Source organism: Nyctereutes procyonoides, unplaced genomic scaffold (assembly GCF_905146905.1).
Source record: "Nyctereutes procyonoides isolate TBG_1078 unplaced genomic scaffold, NYPRO_anot_genome, whole genome shotgun sequence".
Taxonomy (NCBI): Eukaryota; Metazoa; Chordata; class Mammalia; order Carnivora; family Canidae; genus Nyctereutes; species Nyctereutes procyonoides.
This window is the reverse complement of record NW_026575122.1, coordinates 8464769-8479062: the sequence shown is the minus strand read 5'-3', so window position 1 is coordinate 8479062 and position 14294 is coordinate 8464769. Positions and strand designations below refer to the sequence as shown.

The following is a 14294-nucleotide window of genomic DNA, read 5'->3' as shown; positions in this document are numbered from 1 at the left end:
AGGGGGAGTCTGCGGGGGGGTGGAGGGGGAGGCCGCGGGGACCAGGGCAGGTGAGGCTGCGGAGGCCGTGGGGGGGGAGGCCTCCTGGGACCAGGACAGGTGAGGCTGCAGAGGCCACGGCGGGGAGGCCTCCGGGGACCAGGACAGGTGAGGCTGCAGAGGCCGTGGGCGGGGGAGGCCTCCTGGGACCAGGACAGGTGAGGCTGCGGAGGCTGTGGGGGGGGGGAGGCCTCCAGGGACCAGGACAGGTGAGGCTGCAGAGGCCGTGGGCAGGGGAGGCCTCCTGGGACCAGGACAGGTGAGGCTGCGGAGGCCGTGGGGGGGGGGGGGAGGCCTCCGGGGACCAGGGCAGGTGAGGCTGCTGAGGCCGTGGGCGGGGGAGGCCTCCGGGTACCAGGGCAGGTGAGGCTGCGGAGGCTGCGGGGGGGTGGGGGAGGCCTCCGGGGACCAGGGCAGGTGAGGCTGCAGAGGCCGTGGGGGGGGGGAGGCCTCCGGGGACCAGGACAGGTGAGGCTGCGAAGGCCGCGGGCGGGGGGGGGGGGTTAGGCCTCCGGGGACCAGGGCAGGTGAGGCTGCGGAGGCCACGGCGGGGAGGCCTCCGGGGACCAGGACAAGTGAGGCTGCGGAGGCCGTGGGGGGGGGGGCCTCCGGGGACCAGGGCAGGTGAGGCTGCAGAGGCCGGGAATGGAGACGGGAACCCCCGGGCCCAGGGACCCGCATCCCCTTCCTGAGCCCCAGCTGCCGGTTCTGGCCGCGTGTTGGCGCAGCCGGGGTCGCAGGACGGTGGGGCCCGTGACACCGCGTGACCCGCCCGCGGGCCTCCCGTCGGCTGCTCCAGGTGGAACGCGCGGCGCAGACAGACCCGCGGCCTGGAGCCTGCCTGCGGGGCTCGGACCCGGCACCCCCCGAACCACGGCTGTGGTCTGGAGGATGCGCCTGAGCCGCTCTCTGCCTCGGTTTCCTCATGTTAGAAAGGGGTTTGGAAGTTGTCCCCACAGCAAGAGAATCTGGGAACATTAATGTAAGGGATTAGGAGAGGGAGGCAGACAGCAGGTACTACCTAAGTGTTAACAGCTATTGCCCTTTCTCGTCCTTTGCTTGCTCCTGTTCTGAGGGCAGATGAGACGCCCTAGAAGAGAACAGGCAGTAAGTCCAGCTTGCCTATTACTTAACCAACAATCCCACTTAGAATCCCAGGAAGCCACGTGGGGCTTCCAGCCCACCGGAACATCTGGAAAACTCGGTTTCAGTGAGAATTTTGTTCGAATTTCTGAAGCCTCGAACACACAAATTTGTAAAAGAACTTCCGCTGGCTGGCTTTGACTTGCTAGGAAAATGAGCTTTGGTTAATAATGTAAGAACTAATGAGATTTCTCACCCATGGGGAAAGAAGGTACTATTTTGGGGACGACAAAAACATGCATAACCATCTAAAGTGCTGCTTAAATAATATGCTGAACAGGACTTGCCCGTTTTCCCTCCCTCAAGTATTAGAGACATTTTAAGGCACCCCTTGGAAGGAATTAACGCTTCTTCGTTCAGAACCTTGTCTCTAGGTGGTGGTGGTGAACTCAACAGTACACACCTAAACTGGTGAGCTTAAGCTGCCATCACCTTTGATTTGGATGACTACTCATATATGTTTTCTTCTTTTTAAAAAAAAAAATTATTTATTTATGATAGTCACAGAGAGAGAGAGAGAGAGAGAGGCAGAGACACAGGCAGAGGGAGAAGCAGGCTCCATGCACCGGAGCCCGACGTGGGATTCGATCCAGGGTCTCCAGGATCGCACCCTGGGCCAAAGGCAGGCGCTAAACCGCTGCGCCACCCAGGGATCCCTCCTTTTTTATGTATGTATAAAATACTTGAATACTGCACAAATTTAAACACACACACACACAAAGAATCAAGTGTTCGGCCCACTGCCAGCCACTTCCCCCTCCAGCTTGGAGTAGTTCAGATGGAGCGGCTTGAGAGCTTCCCACCAACTGAAATGTTGACAGGAAGCAGGAAAAAACTCGGTGGCAAAGGAAATTCGCCACCAAAAGTAGTTACTCGGTGAAAAAAAAAAAAAAAAGCTGGGGAGCTCTTGCTCTAGTGCTAAATTCAAAGAATTCAAGTAACAAAGGTAACAATCCTCAAAGTGATAAGTGATAATCCTTAGTTACTCAAGTTTCTCAGATTGGCCAACCAGCAAATTCGGAGGGAGGCACTGTGGCATTGGAGCGCAGAGGTCAGGCTGGGGAGATGGGGACCTCAATTCTGGCCATGAAGAGGGTAAAAATGTCTTGTCTTCTTCTCTGCGAAATGAGAATAATAAAAGTATCTGTGGCCACGTGGTCTTAAAAAGATTCACTGCGATACTGTATCTAAGGCGCTTAGCCCAGTAGTTGACACATACTTAGCATGCGGTAAGGGGTGTCAGCGGACTGTTATGATCTCAAACTTAGTGACATAAGAAGCAATCATTTATGTGGCTCACAATTCTGTGGGTCAACAACCCGGGCTGGGCACACCCCGGCAGCTCTCAGCTCAGTTGGACCTTCCCATGCACCTGCGGTTACCTGTGGATCAGCTTTGTCGTCAGGCCTGGGGGCCCGGCTGAGATAATCAGGGTGACTCAGCTCTGGTCCTCAGCGGCCTAAGCCAAGCTGGTTCTCATGGTAGGGACACGGCACCCAGGAGTGACCTGGAAGCGTACAAGGCCTCTTGAAGCCTAAACTCAAAAATGGCACACTCGCCCCATGTCCCTACGCAAGCCAGTCGCAAGGCCAGCCCTGTTTCCAGAGGTGAAGTGGCCCCTCCCTCCCGCTGAGAGGGACCGCAAAGTCACACTGCGAGGGGCCCGGGCAGAGGGAAGCCAGCAACTGCAGCCACTTCTGCAAAGTCTACCCCCGTTGGTATTATCATTGCTCTTCCCACAGAGGTACATCTTAACTCTCAGTGACTCAGAGTCCCCACCTGGTGACTTTAGAAAGTCCTGTCTGATAAATAATTTTAAAATTTCTAGGAACAACCATGGTTTGTCTATTTACTGAAATGGGAGCTCATATTTGAAGAAATGACATTTTTCCATACTCTTGTAGTTATATATTTATATAATCAGATATGTGTGTGCATGGGTGTGTATGCACGTGTATCCTATTGATTATGCGATAGTCCGGAGGTGGGTAAGCTTTCCCACATCTCCCGAAAATGTAATTATAGTTTATTTGAGGAGAGGGGAAAAAATAAACTGTGTAGATTTGTATATTTGGAACTTAACTGTGTTAGTTATTCTGGTTAATTATCCTGGTGAATTTTAATAGAGAGAATATAACAGGGAAAATACTAAGGTGTATTTCTTTACACTTAGAATTTGAATTCTGATGGCAAGCATGGGCTTAACTCTTGTGAAACAATACCAATTGGAACAAAAATCGGTTTAGAGATGGATCCATCCATCATGATTTCTTCTTTTTTCCACCTCTTTGACTTTTTTCTCCCTCCCAGTGTTTTTTCCACTGTGGATCTGAGGCCCATTCTCTCTCTTTCATCTCATCATTTCCATGGGTCTCCTCACTTCCATTCTGCCCCCCTAACTGTCACCATCTCTTTTTTCACTCTCTCCCAACTTCCCTTTCTATTTCATGCTTGTCTTTTCCTCTATTCTTTTCTCTTTCAAACCAAGTCCATCACAATATTCATAAATTAGATTTTGATTATTATTTAGCTCACCCCATTAGGTTTATAAACTGGTTGTTCTTGGGGTTTTTTTAAGATTTTATTTATTGATTCATGAGAGACACAGAGAAAGAGCAAGAGACACAGGCAGAGGGAGAAGCAGGCTCCATGCAGGAAGCCTGATGTGGGACTTGATCTTGGGTCTCCAGGATCACGCCCTGGAGGAAGTCGGCACTAAACCTCTGAGCCATCCAGGGATCCCCTATGAACTGGTTGTTAAACAGATTTTAATATCTTTACCTCCGAAGGAAAAGAAAAAAAAAGACAAGCAATTGCTTTTAATTTCTATGTAGCACTCAGGAGATACCTGCCACTCCTCTCTACTCTTGGGCTGTGTATCCCAGAATAGTGGCTTGTATTTTATGCTCAGATAGACCCTGAGGTTCAAAAAAAATCTTCAGGGAGTTCTGTGAATCCCCTGGAAACTATAAAATGCACACTGCATTTTGAGAACCACTGGCCTACACCCAACCGAGTAGAAAGTGAAGAATGCCTGTGAAATAGTAGCAACAGTAGAAATGAACTAGAAACAAGTGTTCGCGACCTGGTATGCAAACACGCTAACTCGCTAACAAACTCCATTATCACTGTTATCAAATGTGTTAGTTTCCATAAGAAATACTGATGCTGTATTGGTTACAGTCCTCTAGAAATACACACACACACACACACACACACACACACACAGAACTCTGGCCAAAACCTCAACAGTGGTCCGTTGACATGCATGAGTAGACTGGAACATCTGGAAAGATAACAGAATTTTACCACCAGCTTTAGGGCCCAGCTGATAAAAATGATGAAATGCAGTTATTTCTCTTGCATCTTATTACTGAATTCCCTTCACCAGCCGTAGGTTTTTTTCTCTTTTCTTTTTACAGTATCCAGATAATTTGTGTTTCCCCGTCTGTTCGTTTTTAAGATATTCATGTTTATATTCTGTTTACTGCTAATTAAATTAAGTCAGAAAGTTGGTTCCTTTCACAACATGTAAACCTCATGCATATTTGAATAAACGGCATTAAATATATTTACAATCACATAAAACATAGTATCCTAACATATAAATAAAAGAAAAACCCACAGCCAAAAATCACTTTTAGAGGGATCATTTAGGACTTAACAGTATATTGCCAGATAAAAAAAATCTTTTTTGTAATGGGAGGGGCGGACTTTTCCTTAATTAGAACTTTTAAAATACATCCTAAAAAATATTTCCAAGCTATGTAGCATTGACACCGATAATAATTACTAAAGTGGAAAAGTAAGTCAAATCAAAATAGTAGTAATAAAATTTAGCAGAGTCATCAAAAAAAATGAAACACCATTCAATAAATTAAACTGATTCCCCATGTATTGCACTGGAATGTGAACTAAATATATTTAGGAAAAAAATACAACTTTTGTATTATCACAGGCTTTTGAAACAAGCACTCTTATTTAGCTATTGAATTCCCAATTTTCTTTAAAAAAAATAATTTCTCAATAACGGAATAGTGTACTGAATACAAAAATAAAATAAAATACATCAGAATAAAAAGTATAACACATCTACTCACTGAACATTTTTCATGGACACAATGCAAACAAAAGCAATGATTTAAAGTTTTCCATTGCATTCACAAGAATCCCTTTCTCCCTACAACATTTGGGCAATACAGAATTTATAGACACATGTAGACATACATGTGTCAAAATCAATTGCACCATTTCTATAACTTTGATCCTTACTGATAAACTTCAGTATGAAAATGTACAGTTTTTCCCCGAGTTACACCATTTGATATAATTCTCATACAATTTCCATGTTTTTGCTAGGTATCACACTAACCCGTTTTTCATCCCTATTTTAAACTATCACAGATACAAACAGGCTAGAGACCAAAAAAATGTCTTTAGGAATCATCAGAGCAGTATTTGTTGCAACAATGACAAACCAGGAAAAAAAGAGGGTCCTTCTACTTTTTCAGGTAAAATGCTCAGATACTTGGGAGAATCCATCTGGGTAAATAACAAGGGAACTGGATTATAAAAAAGGTGAGGACCCTCATGGAGAAATCACTTATGTCCATTTTAAACTGTGCGCTTACTCAGTAGTAGAAATGAAATATTAAAGTAGAATCAAATTGTCAGATACTATGGCATTTATTCACTACCTCTAGGTGCTTATTTAAAAAGAATTCTGCATTTCCAGATTACAGATTTGCTAGCATTCCTTCTTTTGTATTTTAGACAGATGGTTGTACAAAAAGGGCCCGCCATGGAAGTTACACCAACCCAACCTCATCCCCCTGTTGGAGCCAAGTTGAATTACTCTATTATGAAGACCCGAGTTCTGATGCTGCCCTCCTGTAGACTCTTTCCTTGAACATTCCTCACTTTAGCAGAGGAAAAGGATGTCTACAGGAAAAAAGATGAAGACATTTGTTCTTCTTTTTCCATGTTGGTATTTCTATAATCCACAGGGGAAATAGAAATCTCTTCTAATACATTTTGAATGGTGTAGTAGGTTAGTACCTGCTACAAATTTTGTACACTAGAACCTCAGAATGTGATCTTACTTGGAAATAACATCTTTGCAGATGTAATGAAGGTAAAGAGGTTCTGGTTTCCCCAGAATCTGCTGCCAAAGGAAAAGAGAGGATAAGAGGACCCTCCTACTCTCTCTCTCTCTGGTCCAGGTATCTGGTGCAGACTAGGAATGGCAAAGCCCACCCTTTTTTGTTTTTCAGAATCAGTGCTCATGTATAGGCCTTTGAAGATCAAATGCCAAGAATCTGACTCCTTCTGTTATCTACAAGCTTCTGCGTGGTCCTTTCCCCAGGCAAGGAAAGTGGAAAATTTTAGCTGCTTGCTGTAGGAAAAAGAACAGAGAATGCAAAAAATTCAAGGGAAGAAAAACTTTGTTAATACCCCAAAATATGTTCCTGTCACTGGCTTGGCACTTACTAATCTATGAGAATTAGATAAACAGTATTTATTTATGAGTGTGATGGTGGTGATATATATTTTTAAATTGTAGAAGGATTTTAAGAATGTTTAAAGTGTATTCAAGGACTCCTTTAATTTTTCGTTGGGCCTGAATTGAAAATTCCAGAAACCAAATATTCCTTCATTTCCTAAATACAGCTTTTTATACAGCTGTCTGAATGACAGCAACACCAGGCAGTTTGATGTAGAACTTAGCTTTTCTCATTTTAGAATATTCCATTTAGAGTTGGTGGCTTACCTTTTTTAAGGTAATGCAAGAGGAAAGGTGATATGGGTCATGAATATGCATTGATACAAAACCATACATTGTGTGTTCAAAAATACCTGGTTTTCTATTTCTTATTCTCAAAATAGCATTGGAAATACCGAAGTAACTGAACCCTTGACTTCTCTGTACACACAAACCTCAGTTTATTTTTTTAAGTTTTTATTTAAATTCCAGTTAATTACCATAGAGTATAATATTAGTTTCAGGCATATACCACCTGTGAATCTACACTTCCTCACAACACCTGGTCCTCTTCACAGCAAGTGCACACCTTAATCCCATCACCTGTTTCATCCATCCACCCACCTCCTCTCTGGTAGCCATCAGTTTGTTCTCTATAATCAAGAGACTCTTGCTTTGCTTCTCTTTTTTTTTCCCCTTTTCTCAACAAACCTCAATTTAACCTCAAGTTTGTTTATCCAACCACGCTTAACAATGTTTGGGTTAACTTCACAAAAATTTCCATCTAAGAACTCTTCCTATAATGGACAGTTTCTTTAGTGGCCTTAATTTCCTCTACAATAAGCCCAGGATGTCAACTCCCCCCCCCTTAATTTCTTCAGAGTTGCCTCCAAAGATTTTAAGAGCCTACAAAGAGGCTAATCAAATTACTCTTGTCATTTCCAATGCAAGGAGATCCCACATAGTTAGTTGGGAGAATCATTCTGCATGGCCAGCCAGCATCCAAAGGCTTATTCTAATGACCTGGGGCACCTTTACTTTGGGGATCATTACTTTCTGAGACAAAGATTCTCCGTATGTTCCAAGAATGGGTGCTGAGAATTGAGTAAATGTCCGAGAATCAGGAATGCTCCACTTTACATAAATCCAAACTTTATAAATTATTCATTCATTAGTCAATAAGCAGGTACACTATAACCCATAGGACTTATACTTTAATTTTAATAAAAAAGGAGACCGAGACACCTGGTGGCTCAGTAGGTTTAGCAGCTGCGTTCAGCTCAAGTCCTGATTCCCAGGGTCCTGGGATGGAGCCCAGGATGGAGTCTGCTTCTTCTTCTCCCTCTCCCTGTTGCTCCTTCTGCATGTGCTCTTTCTCTGTGTCAAAAGGATAAATACAATCTTTATAAATAAATAAATAAAATTTTAAAAAATTAAAAAGGAGACCATTTAAACACAGCATTCTTATATCCTCCCTTGTTCTGGCTTCCTCTCAGACAGACTCAAGTCCCTTAACTTTTGGTTCAAAATCCAAATATCCAAGGTACCCAGAAGTGGCTCCTGCAAATTTATGGGAACTCTTGGGAAGCCAGCTCTGAGAACCAGCAGCAGCAATGTCTCCTGGGGGCTAGTGAGAGGTGCTAGAGTTCTGAACTCTACCCTAGAAATGCTCATCTTGGAGGCAGTATGGGAGCCCAGAAATCTGCATTTTCACAAGCACAGCAGATGAATATCATACTTGTTAATGTTTTGAAATGATTCACTTCACTATGCACAATTTTATTACCATATTTAGAATACCTAAAAAGTGATTAGTGAGTGCAGAGCAGTGGTTTTCAAACTTCAGTAGGCTTCTTAAAACCTAGATGGCTCAGCCCCAACACCAATTTCTGATTCATTGCCTCTAGAATGATGCTCAAGAATTTGCTCTTCTTCAAAGTCCCCAAGTGATGCTGATGCTGCTGGTCCTGCATCTACATTTTGAAAACCAGTGATCTAGGCATACTCTTTCTTGTGCAAATGCAAAAGCAAACACTTTACAAAATGTATGGCATCTTATAACAAGAATTTAACAAAAGTCAGGATATTTCTTTAAGGCTTGCCTTCTCCTTTCATCCTACTAGCATGCATTGTCAATCCTAAGTGGAAATATAAGATGCAGCATTTCCAAACATATTTCACCATGGAGCTCTCTTCTCATGGAGAATCCCAGGAAACTATTTTAGGAAAGCCTAATATAGCACCATAACAAATTAGTGCATTCAGGAAACCTGGACCTTTCCCATTTGCATCCAGACCTCATTCCTTGAACCTCCACTGCTTCCCCTCACCCCACACCTGTGCCAGGAGAATCTGAGAGCATGGAGGGGGGGGGTGCCTTGTCCAAAATTCTGATGGATGTGTAATCCACTTTTACATAACTAAATTATAACAAATACTTGGTGCAAGTGAAATAATATTTTAATATTTCCTATACCATATTTTACATATGCTAAAAGTACCTTTGTGGTCACTGAAGTATATTAAAAATGCATCACTTTATAAGATTATTTCCCACTATACTCTCATAAGGAGATAAAATGCATATGTAGATAAGCATAGGATGAAGCAGACTATAGTAAGCATAATAAGAAAGATATAAGCAAAATGCCCTTAAATGAAGGATCACTTGCATTAATCTTATTTGAGCTCTTAACTCATTATTAACAGCAACTTTGCTAAAAGAGAAGAAGCATGCTCCTTCTGATTGTCAAGATTTTTCTGTTACTAAATCTAGCAGTGCTCCACTGCATGTGGCAAGGGCTCCAGCTGGCTGGGGTGAATTTCATAGTGCAGTTCTCCCAAAACATGTTCTAAGACTCACCTGGGACAGCAGGTAGAAAATATAGATCCCTAGACCCCATACTGACATAAATCAGAATGTCCAGTAGAAGAGCCTGGAAAACTGTGTTTTTGATAACTGCTTCAGTTCCCAAATTTTATTGTAGAATAAGAGACTGGGTTTTCTCTGAAGTGTGTTTGAGGATAAAGCCTCATTCATTCATTCTTTCATTCACTCAGCGAGTATCTACTGAGCTCATGCAGCATGCACCATCAGCCTCTTCTCGGTCTATGTCATTAATTTGTATCCACACTGTGTTAAATAACAAGTATTCAACAAAATAAATTGGTCAAATTGGCTTTATTTAACTATTCATGAAGTAAGCTGCATGCAAGCTAGCAGGTAGAAAGAAACTCTGTTAAGCAAAAGAAAGGAAGGGTTTCTAAAGCCAGAGAGGGAGCCAAAAAAAAAAAAAAAAGGAAAGGAAATTATTAACAAAGAATGCATTGTTTTAAGCAATGTTGCCCTCCTAAGAGAAATAGAAGAGATTTATCAGCAGATTACCTCCTAGTCCTGACCCGGAAATTTCAGGTTGGCTGGTTAAAGATCACATTCCTGGGCAGTTAAGACTAGTTAGGTTAGGTATTAAGGCTTGGTTTGCCAACATGGGGATTAGCACCAGTGACACCACCTGGGGCCTACTGTCTCCTTTTTAACAGTAGCATCATTACATCATATTTTAGCTAGAAAAATCTCTTTTTTAGTAAGCATATATGTCATCAATGCTATTCATGCAGTAGTACCAATACATAGGAACCCATAACCCCTACCACAATGTTCTTTTAGGACAGTGCTTGTTACACTACCCTGTGATGCCTCAAGAGAAATCAGAGAATCAAACTTCAGTGGGATCATTACTCAAGCATGAAAAACCATTCTGCTCGCTGCCCCCAGACGTCCTTAAAAATGAAAGATTTAAAATATAGAAACACAACTACTAAGCTGTTTTCTTAAAAATGCTAACTTTCCCATTTTGGCTACAATTCCTATGTTCTATATTCCTGCCTTCTGGTGGGAGGAAGTTATGGGTGGGAAGAAGTAAATGCTTTGGGAAGGCAGAAAGGAAGGTGAAGGCTAATTACTAAAAAGCTTGTGTGTTTGAAAATGTTGCTGTTTAAAAAGAGATCCCCCGGAAAAGATATATTCTATTTTGGGAAAGTATAAGCAGGTTTGTCCTGTTTCTTTCTGAATTCTAAAATCCCCCTCATCTATCCTGATATCACCTTTTTTTCTCCTCTTTTTTTTCTCTTTTTTTTTCCACTCTGTGTGTGTGTGTGTTTGTCTGTGTTGTGTTTAGGTACAATGAGGTAGAGAGAGAGAGAAAAGGAGGAGGATTAAGAAAAAGAAAAGGCTCCTGGATGGCTCAGTCAGTTAAATGTCCAACTCTTGGTTTTAGCTCAGGTCATGATCTCAGGATCAGGGATCAAGTCCCACATGGGCTTCCACGCTCAGCAGCAATCTGCTTGAGATTCTTTCTCACCCTCTCCCTGCACCCCCACTCTCTGTCTCTTCTCTCTCTAAAATAAGTAAATAAGTATTTTTTTAAAAGGAAAAGAGAAGCAGCATAAATAGCTACACTGTGTGGATTTGTTGGACCAAAATGTTGCAACCAAGGCCATATATAGAGAACCCCTTAAAATAGCCAGCAATGGTAAGGGGCAAAGGATTAGTGCAGGGCCCCAAGCCTGTGATTTTAAGCACTACACTCTCCGTTAATGGTAAAAAGTGTCGCAAATTGAAATAGTTCATTTGTACGAGTTCAGTTCAATATAGGGCCTGCTAAGAACCAGAGTGAAAGACAATCAACATCTGCGGGCACTCACCCAACCCCCTGATCTCATAAATTCCCTCGTGGCAGTGAAACACTAACCACAGAAACACCCTGTATTCTGGAACGCTGTCATTTCACCCAATATCCATTGCTGTTTTCTGAGGTCTGGGTGAATGTGTCAGGGACAGGAACATGAAAGTGGAGTGTGTACCTCCTCCTCCTCCTGCAAAGCCAACAAGGCACTGGCAGCCTGCAAGGAGGAATTCTTCAGACTTTTGCACACCAATGCCACCCTTGCTCCATAGATACACAATAAACTTGCTTATAAAAATAATCAATACCTCAACATATCCAGGCACAAATGACTTATCTTACATGTTTTATTTATAACATTTATAAATGTGTTAAAAATCATAACATAAATATAAAACTTTATTTTATTAAATTAATTTTTTAGTAATATTTTGATGATTTCCAATGCTTTCACTGATTCCACAAGTTACAATAGTGGTGAACATAAATTCCAGTTAATATCTACTTCTGATTTTTATTCAAATGAGTTTTTGTATAATTCATGCAAATCTGATGTAAGAGCCTCAATATGGAAACGAAATAGATGACAGAAAAATAGATAATAGCTGGTATAAATAAAACCTTTTATTTAGTTAGTTTTAGTTTTTAATAGCTGGGTATTTAAAGCCAATATCACACAGAAGTTGGAATTCTGTTGGTAGACTATCAAACTGATAAATCATGTATTTGGTCTAGAAAAGAGAATATGAAAATAATTTTATTATTTTAACTCTTGTAATTTCTAATAATGTTTCACTTAAACTTCTTAGAAGCAGTTTTTCCATCTGTACGTGGAAATGACAATAATGATCGAATAGAGCCATGCAGACAAAATAAAGTACCTACTACAGTTTAGTAGGTAGTTGCTAAATACAAGTTCTCTTAGTGCTAAGTGCTAACATCCAACTTCTCTGTTAAAATGGAGGAATCAAACCCTCTCACGGAAGTCTCCTTTCTTATATCTAATGATATGAGCCAAGTTTTTAAAAGTAAAAACTTGCCCAAAAGCCAACAAACACAGCCAAGCCAGGAATGGGGGACAAGCCAAAGCCAGAAACCAAAACCTGACAGCCAAGGAAACAAATAGATGCAGAGAAATGTTGAAAAGTGTCATCATTTCTGTAGTGAGGCCACAGAACTAAACTACATGAAAGCTCAGAGTTTCGGGGAAAAAATGCAGTGTTTAGTTCTCACTCACAAGATTATACTTGAGCTCCCCAAATGCTGTAGATGTCCAATCACATTTAAACCATATTTTAGTCCAATAATTCAAATAGTCTCTGTATCTATCAGGGCTTAATGCATGAAACAGAACCCATTCTAGATCTGTTGAACAGAAATTAGATACTCACAAAATTCCCAGTAAAGCTGGAAGAGTGGATGATGACAGCAAGGCTCCCATTGACGCCATTGAATCAACAGCACCCCAACAAAGCCATAATCCAGAGACTGAGTGGCTACACCACCACTGTTGATTCTGCTGCCCCTGCCGCTAACAGAACCACCTCTTTGCACCCGCAAAGTTGGTGATACGCAAATAGCCTATAGCCCTACCGCTGCTTCAATTGCCTCTTAACACAACGTCTCTGTTTTAGATACACCAATAGGAAAGTGATCTCTACCTCTCTTCTACCAACCAAAACATGTGTGAGTACACCCAATCCTGGCTGTATAGGAGATGTGAGGTGGTGTCGCAAGCTTTTCAGTCTCTGCTTTCCAGGAACACCGAAGGAGGGGGAATTGAACGGAGGTTGGACAAGCCAATCTACGGTATCCAATGCAGCTCTGCAATACATGGCCATATCCCTCGTAATCTACCCCTTTGGTGACTCAATAGGTACCCATAAGCATTTCCCTCTCAACTTTATTTAGCCCAAGGCGACACTGAATCTGGATTCTGGTCAACAATCTGGCAAACTACTGCTTGAGCTAGTGCGCTGAATCCAGAAACCCATATTAAAGAGCTTTGCCCAATCAAAAAATTACAGTCCCTCCTCCTGGCCTAGTACAGTCAGAAGATGTTCCCACACAATTTCCTTGGGTTTCTGCTTATATGAAATAGCAAATTCTTATGGTGCCGATCTTTATTTCCTAAACGTTTGGCTTCTAGGGTGTGCTGGGATCTGACTCTGATTATGATAGGCTGGGAGATGAGGAAGAAGGACCAACGCGTGGGGCCTGGAGAGACCTCACAAGTTATTTACCTCAAGTAAAGTAGCCAGCATGTCTCCAACAAACCACAGCCAATCTCATGGGACAAGGGAAGGGAGCTGCTTCTGCTGACAGGAGCGGTTGCATAGGATAAGGATTTGGAGTATTCAAACTCAACTCAACACATTCAAATGTCCTATTACAGTTCAGGAGGTCTCCTCCCTTCCAAATCAGTGTCCTAAAGTTCACTTAAAAGAGATAACAAAACATGAATTAGGCTTACACTGTCACCTTGGTAACCCATTAGATCAGATTCTGATTTGAGGTAACATCAACCCTGAGATCACAGAGATTTAAAAAAATTACCTTAGAGTAGTCGTGGAAGCTCTCTGGTTCTCTGAACTTTCTCGAACTGATAATGTTAAACCCTGGGCCTATCCCATTTCCTTGCTTTAATCTCTCCAGGACATCTCCATAGCTATCTTAATCCACAACCCTTGAAATTCCTCATTTTCATTCTAATGATTTATCGTAACAACCACTTTGCCAGACTGTATGTAGCCTTCTAAGAGGCATGTTGTAAGGAAGCCTTAAGACATCAGTGTACCATAAACTTTGAGAGTCCTATTTTCGGATAGTAACAGTATTGCCATTATCTTCAAAACGGACCAGGTCAGATCATCAATCCAATGTTTCCATCCTTGAGAGTCTGTTATCTTCAATCCCCTCTGGCAGGAGGAAACAAACCACTCTAG

General features: G+C 42.2%; 1 protein-coding gene across 1 annotated transcript in view; it reads left to right on the top strand.

Annotated features, from left to right (window-relative positions):
- Positions 1–14294, top strand: part of RXFP1 (relaxin family peptide receptor 1) — a 92435-nt gene that overhangs the window by 33812 nt on the left and 44329 nt on the right. The window lies entirely within an intron of this gene.